Raw genomic sequence first — 16,791 nt, forward strand, 5'->3', positions numbered from 1 at the left:
CTGTTTTTTTTAATTAAAAAATAATTTTAAAGATTTTATTTATTTGACAGAAAGAAATCACAAGTAGGCAGGCAGAGAGAGAGGGCGAAGCAGGCTCCCTACTGAGCAGAGAGCCCGATGTGGGGACTGAGCCAAAGGCAGAGGCTTAACCCATTGAGCCACCCAGGTGCCCCTATTTTTTTTTTTAAGATTTTATTTATTTATTTGACAGAGAGAAATCACAAGTAGTCGGAGAGGCAGGCAGAGAGAGAGAGGGAAGCAGGCTCCCTGTTGAGCAGAGAGCCCGATGTGGGACTCGATCCCAGGACCCTGAGATCATGACCTGAGCCGAAAGCAGAGGCTTAACCCACTGAGCCACCCAGGCGCCCCCCCATTTTAATTTTTAAAAATTTTTTATTTTTTATTTTAAAAAGATATTATTTATTTTATTTGAGAGAGCATGCAGGGGGCTGGCTGAGATGGGAGGAGAGAGAGAGACTCTCAAGCAGACTCCCTGCTTAGCACAGAGCCTAACACAGAGCTCAGTCCTATATCCCTGAAATCCTGACTTGAGCTGAAATTAAGAGTCAGTGGCTCAACTGAGCACCGAGGTGCCCCCCACCCTGCCCTTTCTTTTCATTTTTAAGTAATTTCTACATCCAAGATGGGGCTTGAACTTACAACCTGGAGATCAAGAGTTGCATGCCCCACTGACTGGGCCAGCCACGGGCCCCAAAGATAGCTATGTTTTTTTTTTTTAATAGTTAATTAATTAATTAAAATTTGACACACAGAGAGAGAGGAAGCACATGTACAAGCAGGGGGAGTGTCAGGCAGAGGGAGAGGGAGATGCAGTCTTTACACTGAACAAGAGGTCCCACACGGGGCTCCATCCAAGGACCGGGAGATCATGACCTGAGCCAAAGGTAGACGCCTAACTGACTGAGCTGAGTCACCTGGATGTCCCGATAGCTATGTTTTATTTTTATTTTTATATTATTTACTTGACAGAGAGAGCGAGCAAGAGAGAGAGAGCACAAGTAGTCAGAGTGGCAGGCAGAGGGAGAGGGAGAAGCAGGTTCTCCATTGAGCCGAGAGCCTGATGTAGGGCTTGATTCCAGGACCTTGGGATCATGACCTAAGCCCAAGGCAGATGCTCAACCAATGGAGACTCCCAGGTGACTTGACGGCTATGTTTTAAATGAAAATGCTATTTATGCTAACATGTAATGTATTTTTGTGGTTAATTTTTTTTTAAGATTTTATTTATTTATTTGATAGAGAGAGCAAGAGACATAAGTAGGCAGAGCAGCAGAGGGAGAGGGAGAAGCAGACTCCCCCCTGAGCAGGGAGCCTGATACGCGGCTCCATCCCAGGACCCTGGGATCATGACCCGAGCTGAAGGCAGTTGCTTAACCAACTGAGCCACCCAGGTGCCCCTTTGTGGTTTATGTTAAATAAATTAATATTTTAAAAGTTTTATTTCAGTTTTCATATAATGAATATTGATATAACCCACGTAAAGAGAGCTTCTGGGAGACCTTAACAATTTTTTAAATTGTAAAGGGGTTCTGAGATTTAAAAGTTTGAGAACTGCTTCTTTAGGGCTACTCTTGGCCCCCATTTCTTTTCAGTCTTGCTCTTCCTGAGAGACCTCCCCAAGCCCCACTGCTTCATCTACCACCTCTGAGCTGGTACGTGTTCTGGGCACCACGTGAGCTCCCATGGGCAAAGGTGCCAGGGAAGTAAGGTCACCTCCGACAGCTGACACAACAGATGTGATCAATCCTTCACTCATTCCACAAATACTTATTGAAGTTTTTTGATAAATATTTATCGAATATATATATATATATATATATACACAGCATGTGCCACATAGTATTTAGACGATGAAGTTACAACAGTAAGCAAAGCAGAAAATTCCTGAACATTTTACTGGGTTATATAAGGAGAGTATAAAAGAGTATAATGAGAAAGAAAACCGTATGTAGAAGTTACACTAGAAATTACCTGTAAGAGCTTGACTTTATAAAGTATTGGAGGTAATCCCAAATTTCAGGTTCTTTTCCCACAGGGTTACCAAAGGCGATATTCAGACAACAGACCATGATAAAGGGAAATAATGTGATAAAGGGTGTGAGTGTGGGTGTATGTGCGTGTTTTCCTCTATCCTGTAAATTATGTTTCCAAGTAGTCATTCTGCCAGTAGGCCTCTGGGAAGTAGGTGTTGACACAATTATCTTGGTAAGAAGGTAGATATGATGCAAGAGTAGTTCATGCCCGCCATGGGAGTTGGGGAAGGAGAAGAACCAGGAAAGCAGACCTTGTGATTGGCCGCTCAGATACAAGACAAAACTAGCAACCTTGCAGTCCAAGAGGTGGTAATCCAGAGAAGAACATGGGCTCTGAGAAATCATGAGGTCATCTAAGTACCACCTTCCATACACCTTCTGGAGGAAGAAAAGAAAAAGGAGAGAAACAGCTCTAACAGGGCTCCCATTACCTGGGATGGGGGACTGTGTTAAGTTAGAAGAGTGAGAGACTTTGTTTTATTGCGTCTGAAACCCTGAGGCAGGGAACTCTGGTAAGAACGACTCAATCAGACCCTTCCTTCTCCTTAACCCTAAACCAGGTATTACTACAAATTGGTCACAAGGAAGACAGTAAGTTGAAGAGAAGAGATACCAGAGGGAAAAGAAAACAGGATAGACGGGTCTCTTCTCTAGAATGAATTGGTTCCCACCTTCTTTGCCACATAGATCATCAGAAGGGAAAAGCACAAAGATCTCTCCTTACGCACTTACAACATTAATACAAGAAAGGGAGGGCTGAGGCGCCTGGGTGGCTCAGTCAGTGGAGCTTGCGCATCTTGATCTTGGGTTGGGAGTTCAGACCCTGCATTGGGTGAACAGATTACTTTAAAAATCTTTTAAAAGAGAAAAGAGAGGGAGAGGGATGCCTGGGTGGCTTAGTCATTGTGCCTTCAACTCAGGTCACGATCTCAGGGCCCTGGGATGGAGCCCAGTGTGTTGGGCTCCCTGCTCAGTGGGGAATCTGCTTCTTTCTCTCCCCCTGCCTCATCACCTCACTCGTGCTGTTTCTCTCAAATAAATAAGGTCTTAGAAAAAAGAGACACACAGAGAGAGAGAGACCTACAGAGGAAAACAATGGTGAGGGGAGCAGGGGCAGTTTCTTCCATCCTGGAAAAGTTCCAGGGTTCTGACAAGATAAGGAAGAAAAAGAGCCCCAATCTCATGTGGCCCAATGACAGTCCGGAAATGACCCATCGTGTACTGCAAACCAGTTTCTAATGAACCATGTTGTTCCTCTTGTAGCCAGAACACAGGTGTGCAGGATCACCTGGCTCTGGGGGTTCCACACAGACCAGGTTCTGCCACTCATTGCTGACAAAATCCAAAGACAGAGAAATGAGTGGTAATGAAACAAGAAAGGAATTAATTTCAGTGAGGCTGACAGTGGAAAGAGAGCCACGTGGTGTCTGAGACCATCTCCGAAGTGCTGAAAACACTTCCAGGTTTACATGAGGAAAATGGGGGACAAAGGTGGGTGGGTGCATGCGGGGGAAGCCAGGAAAGTGAGTGCGACCATTGCCAAGGGCAGGGTCTTACTGCCTCAGTGCAGTTCTTATTGCTTGAGGGGATAGTTTCAGTTCCCATCAGAGCCTGCTTTGCCCCCCACCCCCCAGGTCTTTCACCTGAGTTAAGAGCTGGAAAGAACTTAATCACTTAGAAAGTACAGAGGTCAAAATGGAGGCATAGTTGAAGTCCTTTTTCACTCTGCCAAACTCCCCTACCTTTCCTAGTTGGATTTGGTTAACGTAGGTAATCGTTCTTACATCCTGCAGTTCTGTGTCCTTTCCTGCTCGGAGATTTTAGGTGAAATTACTTGTCCAGAAGGATTATGCATATAGAAATGATTCATTCATCCAGCTAATATTTATTGAGCTTGAGGGTTTTGCTCAGTTATGAGTCCTGAAATCGCTTCTGTGATCCAGTCTCCTGAGATGTGATATGCAGTGAAATGGATCCAGCTAAGGAGGAGGGCTGACTGAAAAGTCAGGAGGTAGAAGATGAACAGGAGAAATAAGACCAACATTCCAAAGCCCCAAAGAAGCTAAAGTTTCTGGTTGTGCACACGAAATAGGTTCAGTGTTGACCATTTCCTTCTCTGGATGTGATTTCTCCTCGACTTTGCGGAGCTGATGCAATCTTGTTCCACCGGTCATTTATGCCTTTTTAAAAAATGTATCCTAAAAAAATTGATGGACAGTTCCAATGTTCCCATACTCTTTCTAGCACTTTGAATCACCTTCCTTCAACTTACTTTGAGGTGCCTACACAAAACGACCCAAACGTCAGGGCTGTTAAGACAAACTGAGGCATATGAAAAAATTTTAAAGAGTTTATTCGAGCAAAAATCAGTGGGAATCAGGCAGTGCCAAAGCAGAAGTGGTTATCCTAACCACTTGGCCAGCAGAAGCTAGGAAGGAGAAAGACTTAAAAAAAAAAGAGAGAGAGAGAGAGAGAGAGAAAAGAAAAAAGAAAAGGCAGACACAGAGCAAAGAAATGATGAGATTGGCTGTAACTTAAGACTTTGCCTCATTCAGAAAAATCTTTTTTTTTTTTTAAAGATTTTATTTATTTATTTGACAGAGAAATCACAAGTACACTGAGAGGCAGGCAGAGAGAGAGAGAAGGAAGCAGGCTCCCTGCTGAGCAGAGAGCCGGATGCGGGACTCGATCCCAGGACCCTGAGATCATGACCCGAGCCGAAGGCAGCAGCTTAACCCACTGAGCCACCCAGGCGCCCATCATTCAGAAAAATCTTATTGGCTGTTTGTGATTGGCTGTCCTCAGGCGTGATTTCTCAGCATTCAGGAATTCACAGCGTTTGGTTTGCTTGAGCTCTAAGACATCAGAACCACCCAGGTCCACTGGCCTCCTTGTTTAACTTAACACAGCACAGAACAATGGCTGGCTGTTCAGTTAACTCTAGCGCAGAGTTAGCTTATCCATGGCAAAATTTAAATCACAGATCTACCATAGATTCAGTGCACTTTCCTCCAGCGTTTGTTAATGTGTTTTCGGGGAAATATTAACCTAAATGAAATGTAATTAGTATGAAAAACCTGTTCTTTGAAAACATACCAGGTGATGCCTAATTTTTAGATCATTTACGAAGCAGGTGATAAACGGTAAAGGCCCTGATATTAGACCATCTGAGTGAAGTCCCAGCAACTGAATTTACTAGCTCTGTGACTTTAAAAGGGTTATTTTATGCCCGTCTGCTTCATTTTTCTTATATGTAAAATGGAAGTTATAATAAATAGCTTCTTATCCAGAGTTTGAGAGAGTAAATGAGCCAGTTACTGTCCAGTAGATGATAAATGATGTGCAATAAATATCAGTTTCATCATTATTAGTTTTTAAGTTTCTTTCCTGTTCTCTTCCATTTGTATAGTTAAGGCCATTTTCTTCTTCTTCTTCTTTTTTTTTCTTTTTAAAAGGTAACCCTTCTGGGGCACCTGGGTGGCTCAGTGGGTTAAGCCTCTGCCTTCAGCTCAGGTCATGATCCCATGGTCCTAGGATTGAGCCCTGCATCAGGCGCCCTACTCAGCGGGGAGCCTGCTTCCTCCCACCCCGCCTGCCTCTCTGCCTACTTGTGATCTCTCTCACTGTTAAATAAATAAATAAAATCTTCAAAAAATAAAATAAAAGGTACCCCTTCTGATTACAGAACTAATATGTATTAGTAAAAGATTCAGAGAACACATAAAAAGATAAAAAGGAAATAGAAGTTATCCATTAATCCCAGGCCCAAGAGATGTAACAACTTTGAAAATGACTCTCAAGAGATCTATTTACTAGCAATTCTAAGAAGTGTCTGATTACAGATCTTCCTCAATGGTTTGTGTCCCAATAAACCCCTCATAAATGGCAATATCATAAGTGGAAAAAGCACTGAATACACCTAACCTATGGAACATCATAGCTTCATCCAGCCTTCCTTAAATTTGCCCAGAACACTCACTACCCTACAATTGGGCAAAATCATCTAACACAAAGCGTGTTTTATCAAAAGTGTTGAAGACCTGTGTAATTCATTGAATCCTGTAGTGAATGTAAAAGTGGAATGGTTGTGGGATGCCTGAGTGACTCAGTCAGTTAAGCGTCTGCCTTCAGCTCAGGTCATGATTTCAGGGTCCTGGGATCAAGTCCCACATCCAGCTCCTTGCTCAGCGGGGAGCCTGCTTCTCCCTCTGCCCCTCCCTCTGCTTGTTGCTTTCTCTCTCTCTCTCTGACAAATAAATAAATGAAATCTTAAAAAAAAAAACAAGAACAAAAACAAATACAAAACCAAAAAACAAAACCCTGGAATGGTTGGATGGATACAGAAGGGTTTAAGCATGTGGGTTGTTCACTCTGTGATCCCGTGGCTGGTTGGGAGCTGTGGTTGTCTCTGTTCACAATCTCAACAGAGGCTTGTACTACATACACATCGCTGGCCCGGGAAAAGATCCAAATTCAAAATTCAAAATACAGTTTCCACTAAATATGTATCACTTTCGTACCATGTGAAGTTCAAAAATTTAAGTCAAACTATCACAAATCTGGAATCATAAGTATTCAGTGTTATTCAGTTCATTTGTATCAAGGTGCTGTTTGTCTACCCCATGCTGCTTCCCTATGAATTTGAACATGAGGAGACACATTTTTAGTCACCATGTGTTACTTTCTTTGCCAATGAATTAATCCTCAGTGTTCACTCTTTTCTCCTGAAACCTCAGAGGAATCTATCACGATACTCTCCCCATCTCCATGCCTTAGTGTCCTCATTTGGGGAGCAGGGGCAGCCAGAACCTGACACAGTCCTGGTCCATGTTCTTCACGGACGGGGCCGCTAAAGCCTGGACAAACATGTGACGTGCTGCAGGTGTCCCAGTGGGGCTGGAGCAAGAAGCTGGATCACTTGGCGTTTGGGCCAGTGCACTTCCCTGCGCATGGCACCGCCGTGCAAGGCTGTTCTCCGTCTGCCCTCAGCTTGCCTGATTTCCCATCTCTAAATCCGCCCTATCTGGGAGGATGGCTCCAAGGAGGGCCAGGACGCGTGGTGAAAGGATTTTGGACAAGGAAGACAGAGGTTCTGAAGCAGCAGGAGGAAGAGGTTTAGTATTTTTGCTCATAAGTATACATTCTGGAACAAAAGTATGCACTGGTACTCAAAAGTATGCAGAATTAAAACAATGTTTTTTAGGGGCGCCTGGCTAGCTCAGTCCGCAGAGCCTGTGACTCTTGATCTCTGGATTGTAAATTCAAGGGCCACGTTGGGTATAGAGCTTACCTAAAAACCTTAAAAATAAAATCTTTAAGCTGTGCTGTTTAGCTCTCTCTTTTTGATGAAAACCCTCTTCCCAATTTGGAACAGTTTCCCTCCTGGGTCTGTGTGGGTCTGTTTTTTATTTTTTTAAAGATTTAATTAATTAATTTATTTATTTGAGAGAGAGAGAGAGAATGAACAAGCAGGGGAGTGGCAGAGGGAGACGGAGAAGCAGGCTCCCCAGAATCCCAAAGCGGGGCTGGATCCCTAGACCCTGGATCATGACCTGGGCCAAAGGCAGAAGCTTCACTGACTGAGCCACCTAGGTACGTGGCTGGTCTTTAAAAATAAAGCATAGTTTCTAAACCCTGAGAAAGGAAAGGGGTGATTTTAGAAGGTAGAGGTTGGGGTTGATGGGCTCTCCTTCTCAGAAAAGGCAGGGGAAAGAGCCCAGAAGCTGAGGAAGGAGCCAACACTCAAGGACTTTTACTAGAAAACACAGGGTTACAAAGTAATAGGGCAAAATGCAAGAGAACCACAGAAACTGGTATACAAGTTGTCCAGATTGAATATCAGGGTGGTGTGTGCACTTAGCTGGCTTGGTTAAGATGTCTTAAAAGAAGCCCTACCTTGTTTGGTTTTGTTTTGAGGGGAAAACTTCTACAAGGTTATCTTATTGGAAAATGTTACTAAGTGTGTGTTTACTTTCTCTAAAATGAATATCAAAAGCCTAGATTGCAGACGTATACCATTTTAGAAAGATTTTAGGCATTTCAATAATAATAATGATAAAAGTGAAATGTTCAGGATCACATAAAGAAAAATGAGGGGTTCCTGGATGGCTCAGATGGGTGAGCATCTGCTTCCGCTTGGGTAGTGGTCTCCGGGTCCTGGGATCCAGCCCAGTGTTGGACTCCCAGTCCAGTGGGGGTGGAGGAGGGGATGGTGGTGTCTGCTTCTCCCTCTTCCCCTGCTTGTGCTTTCTCTTTCTCTCTCAAATGAATAAATAAAATCTTAAGGGGAAAAAAAAAGAAAATTAAATGAGACATTTACTTTGTTACTTCTATTTGGTTTATTATTTATTTATTATCATTATTTCTGGGGCAAAAAGCTGTTTTTGTTAAAGCACAGGACAGGATGGGACCCATGGGTAGGAAGAGCTGCACTATTCGGTCTTTTTATATTGAGGCCTATTTTTTTTTAATGTTTTATTTATTTATCTGAAAGAGTGAGAATGAGAAGGGGGAGGGTCAGAGGGAGAAGCAGAAAACCACTGAGCAGGGGGTCCAACATGGAACCCATCCTGCCACTCCAGGATCATGGCCTGAGCTGAAGGTAGCCGCTTAACCAACTGAGCCCCCAGGTGCCCGAGGCCTATCTTTTTATTTTTTTTATTTTATTTTACCTTTTTTAAAAAAAGATTTTATTTATTTATTTGACAGAGATCACAAATAGGCAGAGAGGCAGGCAGAGAGGGAGAGGAGGAAGCAGGCTCCTCACTAAGCAGAGCTTGATCTCAGGACCGGGACTTGAGCCCAGGACCCTGGGATCATGACCTGAGAGGAAGGCAGATGCCCCAACCCACTGAGCCACCCAGGCGCCCTGAGGCCTATCTTTCTAAAGAAAAGGTGACAACACTTTAGCATGCTTGTATTTGGGTTAATCAAAATTAAGTAAATGTTGGGGTACCTGGGTGGTTCAGTCAGTTAAACATCTGTCTTCAGCTCAGATCATGATCCCAGGGTCCTGGGATCAACCCCTGCATCAGGCTCCCTGTTTGGCAGGGAGTCTGCTTGCCCCTTGCCCCATTCTTGTTCTCTTGGTCTCAAGTAAATAAATAAAATCTTTTAAAAAAATTGAGTAAGATGGAACATGCAGAGTTCAGGGTGCCTGGCTACCTGTGGATCTTGGTTTTGGGGTCATGAGTTCAAGCCCTACCTTGGGCCTGGAGCTTACTTAAAAAAAAAAAAAAAAAAAAATTAAAAACCAAAGCAAAACAATAACCTTGCAAAGTGCTTGTCTTATAGTAGGGCTTTAATACATATTTTTTTCTTTCCCATTTTTAAAAACATGTATCATTAAACATGATAACATATTAAAACACTTAAGTTGATTTTGCACGTAGTTCTGAATTATTAATCTATACCACATTTTATGAGGAAGGAGTTAACGATTCTCTTTAGGCAGATGAGAAAGCTGACAGGCAAGAGAGGCTAACTGTTTGCCCAAGGCCTCTCATTAGTGCTGCTGGATTCTGAGTCTGTCAGATCCATTTTGACCCATCATCATCAGGCTTTCTGCCCACCCACCAGTACTTCTTTAATGACTTCCCCATTGCCAAGTCCAATGATCAGCTTTCAGTCCTCAGCCACATTTGACACGATTGGTCAGTTCCTCTCACTTTTTTTTTTTTTCTTTAAAGATTTTATTTTGGGGACACCTGAGTAGTTCAGTCAGTTAAGCATCTGCCTTTGGCTCAGGTCACGATCCCAGGGTCCTGGGATCGAGCCCCGTGTTGGGCTCCCTGCTCAGCTGGCCTGCTTCTCCCTCTCCCTCAGGCTTTCCTCCCACCCATGCTTTTTTTTTTTTCTCTTTCTCTCAAGCAAATAAAAATCTTTTTAAAAAACATTAAAAAAATAAAAATTTAAAAAATGTTTTATTTTTAAGTAATTTTTATACCTAATGTGGGACTCAAACTCACAAGCCAAAGATCAAAAGCCACATGCTTTATGGACTGAGTCTGCCAGGTTCCCTTCACTTCCTCTCACTAGAAACACTCCTTCCCTCCCTCATTTGGTTCGAGCACCCCACTCTGTCCTGCTCTTGCATCCCTCCCTGTCTCTTCTGTCTAACCCTCCTCATTTCCCTTAGCATGTCAGGGTCCAGTCATTGGGTTTCTCTGTCTCTATCCCATTCCCTGGCTGGTCTTGATTTAAACACCATCTTCCCCAAAACTGTTCCTCCAAATGTCCCCCATCTTGGTCAATGACATGGTCCAGGACCTCAGGGCCAAACCTTGGATAATCATTTGATCTTTTCCCCTCTTATTTTGCATCTATTTAATCAGCAACTCCGATCTGTGTTACGTATATATTCAAATTTAATTGTTTTTTTCCACCTTCATTGCTAGCCTCCCAAGTGGTCTCCCTTTGCCGGGGTCTCACCCTTCCACAGTCCATTCTCCACACAGCACCAAAAAGTCCAAATGAAAGAAACAAAATGCAAAGGCCTTGAAACAGTGGTGAGGACGGATTCTTTGAAAAACAGCAAGGAAGCCAGTGTGGCTTGAACAAAGTGTGTAAGGAGGCGAGCAGTAGAAGATAAGGTCAGAGAGATAAGGGGGATGAGATTGTACAGTCTTGAAGTTCGTGTAGAGACTTTGAGATAGGAAACTGGTGAAGGGTTGGAATGTTTTAAGCTGAAGAGGGACATTATATGATTTATATTTAAAAAGAATCTCTCTGTCACTCTGTTAAGACAAGACATAGAGAGGCTAGGGTGCAAGCAAGATCAGTTCGGAGGCGGTGGCTGGAGTGCGGACAAGAGGTGATGGCGATTATGATAATGGTGGTGAGAAATGGTGGTCCTCTGGTGTATTTTGAGGCCAAAGCTAGCAGAGCTGGGGGCACCTGGGTGGCCCAGTCAGTTGAGTGTCTGACTTTTGATTTTTGACTCAGGTTGTGATCTCAGGGTTGTGAGATCAAGCCCCACATTGGGCTCTGCACTGGGCATGGAACCTCCTTAAGATTCTCTCCCTCCTCCCCCTCTGTCCCTTCCCCTGCTCCCTCCTTTCTCTCTCCTTCTCTCTTTCTCTAAAAAAAGAAAAAAATAGCAGAATGTCAATAACTTAAATATAGAAGCTGAGCAATAGAGGGGAGTCAAGGTGACACCAAAGGTTTTGGCTGAGCAGCTGATAAACCATTTGCTGAAATGGTGAAGACTGTAGGAGGCATAGCTTTAGGGGATGGAGAATTAGATACATGAGTTCTCTTTTGTGCATATACACTTAATATGCTTAAGAATATACACTGGAGATTCAAGCAGGCAATTGAGTATATGAATCTGGCATTCAAGGGAGGGCTCTTACAGAGATGTACATTTAGGAATCACTGGCTTAGCGATAGTATTTAAAGATACAGGCTGCCTAAGATAGTCAGGGTCGGGGGAACAGACAGAAGAGAAAATATGCTAAGAACTAGGCCTTGAGGCACTCTGTCCTTGGAGGTCAAGCAGATAAAGAGGAACTAGCCAAGGGGACGGAGAAGGAGCAGAGCCAGTGAGACAGAAGTCAGAGAGTGCTCTCTTGGAAGCCAAGGGAAGAAAGTGTTCCAAGGAGGAGGGAAAGATCAGCTGTGCAAATGCTGCTCAGGGGTCAGGTAAAATGAGGACTCAGAATGACCATTGGATTTAACATCGACCTTGCAGGTGACCTTGACAAAAGTAGTGGTAGCGGTGAAAACATGATTGGAGTAGATTCAAGAGAGAATGGGAGAGAGGTATTGAAGACAGTATATGTAGACAAGGTTTTTAAGTTTTGTTTTCTTTTTAAAATTTTATTTGTCAGAGAGAGAGAGAGAGAGAGCGTGCACAAGCAGGGGGCGTCGCAGGCAGAGGGAGAGGCCAGATGATCCCTGCTGATCAAGGAGCCTGATGGGGGGCTCCATCCCAGGACTCTGGGATCATGACCTGAGCTGAAGGCAGATGCTTAACCCACTGAGCCACCCAGGTACCAGGAAGGAGATGTGGAGTTGAGAGGTAACTGCTGTCATATGTTAAGATGAGGACCTTTTAGGGGCGTCTGGGTGGCTCAGTGGGTTAAAGCCTCTGCCTTCGGCTCAGGTGATGATCCCAGGGTGCTGGGATCGAGTCCCACATCGAGCTCTCTGCTCTGCGGGGAGCCTGCTTCCTCCTCTCTCTCTGCCTGCCTCTCTGCCTACTTGTGATCTCTGTCAAATAAATAAATAGTATCTTAAAAAAAATGAGGATCTCCTAGAATATATTGATGGGCTTATGGGAACGATCTAGTTGAGAGGAAAATTTGACTATTCAGGAGAGAGGGATGATTTCTGCAGCAACGTCTTGGATTGGATGAGAGCATACTGGATCTAGTATCTGAGAAGATGATGACCTTGGACAGGGGCTTGGACCGCTTATCTGACAACATGTGGGAAGGCAGAGGATACCGTAGATGTAGTTGGTGATCAGAGCACATGGAAGACTTTCTTTCTGCTTGCTTCTCTTGGGAGAATGGGAGATAAGGTCATCAGCTGTGTGAGGTTTGAGCAGGGAAGAGAAGGTGTGAAACAGATGTCTTGGTGAGTAGAAAAGTAAACTATTTAGGGAAATGTGATAGGATTGTTAGGCAACACTAAAGTCACCCTCCAGGCTAGCGGTCATAACTGGATTCTAGCCACTCCACAGGGGAGGTGGTTTTCCTTTAGCCATGTTCAAGTGCACAAATGAGTTGCAAGGGCTAAAATCAAGGTCTTGACAGTGCGGGTTCTTTTTGGTGCAAAGGTGGACAATTATTTTTACCATGGGTTTAGGTTTTACCAGACAAGTGTGACAAAGGGGCAGGTGTAGGTAGTAATGAATTATGGATAGAAGCTGGTTGAGGACAGACATGAGGATGTTCTGGACAGTGAAATGGTTCTAGGGTCAATGGATTGTAGAGGGAGAATTATTGAAGTCAGAGCTCAGAAGGCAGGAGGTGATGGTTGGAATAGAAAGCTTAAGATAGAGATTTTGAATGCAGCTCCTGAAAGAGCTCATTAATTACAGAACCACAGAGTTCAGAAACTCCTCATACCAAGTTTTAAATTTCTGAGTATGGGCAAAAGTTTTGGTATATGCTGTCGGAATAGATTGTGAAGAGAGGGGAAGAGGCAGCAATGAAGATGACTTTTGACAGAGAAAGTGGGTAAATAATCATTTCAAGCATGAAGGGAAAGCAAACCAAATACAGCCAAAATCAACGTCATAGAGATCCATGTGGAAAAGGGAAAAACTGGAAAGAGATTTGTTCTCCACTCCAAGGTCACAGTAACAGGTGGGGAGTGAGGGGAATTAGAATCAGGGTTGAAAGCAAAATAGAGGGGCACCTGGGTGGCTCAGTCCTTAAGCATTTGCCTTCAGCTCAGGTCATGATCCCAGGGTCCTGGGATTGAGCCCCGCATCAGGCTCCCTGCCCAGCAGGAGCCTGCTCTCCCTCTCCCATTCCCCCTGCTTGTGTTCCTGCTCTGTCTGTCAAATAAATGTAAAAAAAAAAAAAAAAAAAAAAGCAAAATAGAAATACCTGACATTATTGACCTACAAAGGGACTTCCCATGAGTACTATGAAGAATCATTAAAAGTAGCTGATTTTCTGGATCCCCAAGCACTCATTAGTAACTTTGGGAGCCCCTTGTTCACTGGCTACCAATGTGCTGGTATCCAGCGTGAGGAGGGGGCATAGTCCCCTTCAGGGACATCAGGTCCTAGTCAGACCACAGGATCAGGGCTGCCTGGGTGGCTCAGTTGGTTAAGCCTCTGCCTTAGGCTCAGGTCATGATCCCAGGGTCCCGGAATTGAGCCCCACATCGGGCTCCCTGCTCAGCAGGGAGCCTGCTTCTCCCTCTCCCTGCCGCTCCCCCTGCTTGTGCTCTTTCTGAGAAATAAATAAATAAAACCTTTAAAAACAACAACAACAATAAAACCATAAAGGATAAGCCGGAACAATAAAACACATTATCTGGATACACTGTTTCTTCAAACAGTTTTCTTTCTTTCTTTTTTTTAAGATTTTATTTATTTATTTGACAGAAAGAGAGATCACAAGTGGGCAGAGAGGCAGAGAGAGAGGAGGAAGCAGGCTCCCCGCAGAGCAGAGAGCCCAATGCGGGACTCGATCCCAGTACCCTGGGATCATCTCCTGAGCCGGAGGCAGAGGCTTTAACCCATTGAGCCACCCAGGCGCCTCCAAACAGGTTTCTGAAAGAGCAGTGTGGGAGATCTCTGGCCACTCAAGTAAAACTGGATAAAAATGTAGTTAATAACTTAGAATACAGTCCTTTTTGTGACATATCATTTACTCGTAAAAATTATCTTTTTTTTTTAAAGTTATCTGTACACTCAGCATAGGGATTGAACTCACAACCCTGAGATCAAACTGCACACTTTATCTACTGAGCCACCCAGGTGCCCCTATTACACACTCTTGAAAATTATCTATTGAAAAGTTTGTTAAAAAAATAAAAAAGCTCAAAAATGAATTCTTATTGTGATGATGTTTGCACAACTCCGTCAATATACTAAAAGTTATTAAATCATATACTTAAAATGGGTGGATTTCATAGACTATAAAATTACACCTCAAAGAAATTTAAAAAGAAATTCATATTTATTAAATATTGCAAAGACACATTTGAAGATTCAAGTCAGGGTTGAGCTCAGAAGAGTACTCAATGTTGATTTTTTAAAATTAGTAAGTTAAGCAGCCTGCCAGGGTACAGGTCTGATAAAAGGAAAACCCACAGGAAAAGAATTAGGTCACTCCTTATATGTTTCTAGTACTAGTTAATATAAACCAGAAGTGAAATTGCAACATTGCCCAGGATAATAACTGGGTTTGCATCAGGCTCCAGAAAATTCCTTCCTTGCAACACTTCTTGGCCGGTATGTGCTCTTCTTCCTGTTCAAACCCAGCCCATACTGTCTGTGTACTTCTCCTTAACAGTTCTTTGCTTGTCACATGGCTGGATGTACTTAACTGCAGGGAGTGTAACAATTGTTAATACTCAAGTAAGAAGAGAGAAGATAGTAGTAAATTTTGCTGACAGGAAAAAGGCGAAGTAGGAACTGGCATGTAAATCAGCCTCCTAGTCAGTCATCGTTCTCATCAATAAAGCACATACCTGGGGTGTGATGGGAGTGGCGACCTGAACACTTAGCTGGCCTGGTTTCCAAGAACTCTGGAAAGCCCTCAGGTGGGACCCACGTGTTCTGAGGTGGGGCCAGCTGCCTCTGTATCAGATCAGCTATTGTTTTGTCACAATCAACCAAGGCAGTGAGCAGTCACTGAGTATTCCAGGCTTACGCCTCTGTAACCAAACTTTTCATGTTTACTGCCAAACTGAAATGCTTAAAACATGCAGCAGTGGTGGGCGAACTGAAAGTCTCCAATCAGAATGTCTCCTCTGTGAAATAATGAACAACCTGTGCCAAGTCCTGCCCGCCTGCTTTTTCCTCATGTGACTCTCCCTGATCTCTGCCTCACCCGTGGGCCTGTCCAAACCAGACCCCATGGGCCTGACAACCTTAGCTTCTGCAGTGCCTTGCGGGAATGTCTGCTCTGAGACAGTCTCTCTTGAGTTCACGCCCTGGCTCTGCCCCATCAGCAACTGAGGAGCTTCCTTTACTTTCTCTGGAAAATGGGACAATACTTCTTAGGGTGGTGGGTTGGCAGTGGATGCTCAATAAAAATTTAATATCTTTCCCAGCTATTCTAGGAGAGTAAAAATCACATCACTCTCCTCTGTATAGAATGTATTTCATAATTTGGCACTTAATTATAAACTCTCTTGTACTTCTGTTCATGATTTCATGTAGTGTTTATCTTCTATCTTCAGTTAGCCCAAACCTACCCTGGGGAGAGAGAATAAAAGGTTTAATTTTTTTTTCTGAAGTCCTCTTAGAATGTGTGCTCAGTGACGAGTGAGATTACGCAGGTTTTAAATAAGTTGTGGTTGGCCGGCTGTTTGGTTTGTTGACACCACCGTTTTCGGTTCCATTAGGATCAGACCAGGTGGCTAGGATGCAGGGACACTGTGACTGGGCTATCGGACCCGAGTACCTTCCATCGTTAATGTTCGGTTTCTCAGACAGTGGAAAGCCCTCAATTATTTCATTCATCTAAGCAGAGGGTTTTCTCTTCAGTCTTACTATGTGCAAGTTCTATTACTCATCCCAATTATTGACACCCAGTTTCTCATGACAGAAACGAGACATCCTTACCTCTGCCCTCTTTACCTCCCTCACAATCATACTGATCCAGTCAGCAAGACTCAGCAGATTCTGCTGCTTCTGTGACTCTTCAGGCTGGCCCTGCTTTCCAATTCCACTCCCCAGGCTCTAGCTCTGGCTTCCACCATCTCTTCTTCGGATCTTTATAAAAACCTTACAGCAGGTGTCCTTGTTGCAAGATCCACACCTCCATAATTTACTTCCAAAATGTGGCCACAGTTCCCTTTCTCTATCAACCATCTGATCAGGGGGTTGGGGGGAAAAATATTTCAATGGTTGACAGTGACAGGGCCCTGCTCTCCCCAATGGAGTCCGTAATCATCAAACCTCTGTTCCCTTCCGGATCTTTCTTCCAACATTCTCCCCTTTATGTCCTCATTCCCATTATAATGTGGAGGTTCTGGGCTCTTGAAGCTTCTGAACCTTTTAATATACTATTTTCTTGTCCTTCATTTCTCTTTTTATCAGTGC

At 43.7% G+C, this 16,791-nt stretch overlaps 1 long non-coding RNA gene across 1 annotated transcript; it reads right to left on the minus strand.

The window, feature by feature from the left end:
* Window positions 1-1,899: 1,899 nt before the first annotated feature.
* LOC309864793 lies at window positions 1,900-16,564 on the minus strand. The gene is made up of 3 exons (XR_014311765.1): window positions 16,312-16,564; window positions 15,213-15,942; window positions 1,900-2,432 (listed from the first exon to the last, which is right to left on the minus strand). It is a non-coding gene; the product is annotated as an uncharacterized lncRNA (long non-coding RNA).
* Between the last annotated feature and the right edge of the window lie 227 nt (window positions 16,565-16,791).

This window comes from Mustela nivalis (assembly GCF_964662115.1).
Source record: "Mustela nivalis genome assembly, chromosome: 5".
Taxonomy (NCBI): domain Eukaryota; kingdom Metazoa; phylum Chordata; class Mammalia; order Carnivora; family Mustelidae; genus Mustela; species Mustela nivalis.